Source organism: Enhydra lutris, unplaced genomic scaffold, assembly GCF_002288905.1.
Source record: "Enhydra lutris kenyoni isolate GAN:26980312 unplaced genomic scaffold, ASM228890v2 scaffoldscaffold61, whole genome shotgun sequence".
NCBI lineage: Eukaryota > Metazoa > Chordata > Mammalia > Carnivora > Mustelidae > Enhydra > Enhydra lutris.
In genome coordinates, this window is record NW_019154145.1 from 4,438,051 (window position 1) to 4,439,979 (window position 1,929).

A 1,929-nucleotide genomic window follows, 5' to 3' on the forward strand; every position below is an offset into this window, starting at 1 on the left:
TATTTATTTATTTGACAGAGAGAGAGATCACAAGTAGGCAGAGAGGCAGGCAGAGAGAGGAGGAAGCAGGCTCCCTGCTGAGCAGAGAGCCCGATGCGGGGCTCGATCCCAGGACCCTGAGATCATTACCTGTGCCGAAGGCAGAGGCTTAACCCACTGAGCCACCCAGGCGCCCCTCACGTCCTTCTTTTTAAAGGCCAACAACTGTTTTGGACATTTAAACAGACACGAATATGTACTCATCTAAGAAAAGGAAAGAAAAGACCCAGAAAAACCACAAGGGCAGCATTCACACATTTGAATGTTGTGGGGTTTTGATTGCCAGTGGGCATGGGACAGGTCTGTGCAGGAGGGCTCGTAGGCTCCCCTTCCAGCTGTTAGCCTGGTGAGCCGATCAGCAGCCCTGCCCTTGTCCAGGCTGCTCTTCCACTGGACAAGGTCTGAGATCAACCACGAAAAGACCACTAGTCCAGGGAGGGAGGGAGCTCTCGCCGGTCACAGCCCTGCCATCCAACCTGGACTCTGTTCCTGCTCCACCACATCACGCCCTTGCACTCTGTCTCCTCGATTCACAAGGACTAACAGCCCTCTCTGTTTTATGAGGAATTCAAGTTCACTACTTGAGTAGAACTCCCCCCGCCCCACGCCTTCTCCATGCAACTACGGGTCTCTCACGACAAAGTTTGTGAACTCAATTCAGGAAGCACCTCACCCAGGATCCCAACGTCTGTCCAGCACAGAAAAAATCAAACAGCATGCTCCATCATAAACGAGCTTCTAACATGCTTGTCTGGAAAGCACGGCTTCCTTCCTCCCACACCTGCTGGACTGCAAATGATCTCAGTACAGTACAGCTACTGTAATCAGATCAAAACTCCCTAGATTTAGGTAAAAATGCTGAACAGGGGGTTCATTTCATGGTTTCCCCATCTTTTGAGCCACTTACAAGTCAATTTCTCTCACAGCACCCCCAGCTTACCACCCAGGCTATGGCGGGTGCACACGCATCTGCTCCAAGTACCCAGAGAAAAAATAATCACCAACGTGGAAAAGCAGTTGCTGCTCTTTACACAGTCTGTTACCCAAGGGGTTCAGACATGGGCGTGGTATGGTCCTTTTCAAACTTGACAGGAACACTTGGCTCAAGAAGGACCAGTCACGCCCTTCCCAGTTTGAGAAGCAGCTGAGTTTATGACTTAACTGTGTCCCAGGGCACAGAAGGCTATTTTCACCTTCTTCTCTTAGCCAGTCCCTCCTTTCCAAACTATCTGTTAAAACATTAGCCACACTAGGGGCGCCTGGGTTGCTCCATGGGTAAAGCCTCTGCTCTAGGCTCAGGTCATGATCTCAGGGTCCTGGGATCCAGCCCCACATCAGGCTCTCTGCTCAGAAGGGAGCCTGCTTCCCCTCCCCCACCCTCAGCCTACCTGAGATCTCTCTCTCTGTCAAATAAATAAATAAAATCTTTTAAAACTGCCCATTCAATATTGATATTATCAATCACAGCACATCAGCTGCCACAATGTTTATCTAAATTACTAGGAAGGCACAATTTTCTAATTAACTTTTTATTTTGAAATAAAGATAAGCAGTAGATTCATACACGGTTTTAAGAAAGAATGAAGATCTCACGTACCCCGTACCCATTTTCCACCCCGTTAGTATCTTGCCAGGTGATACTGAAAAATACCATCCCCAGAATGAAATTTAGTCAAGCAACAGAACGTTTCCATTACTGCAGGGATCCCTCATGTAGGAAGGCATGATTTTTAAGAGCAAAATAACTTCAATATCCTTAGAATGTTGGAGAGAAAGAGTCTAAGGGAGTGAGAATATCAGATAAGAAAGCAGTATGAAAGGCTGTTTCCATTTAAGAATTTAAAATTCTAAGACACCAAAAACTACGGGAACTAGCACATAAGACATTAA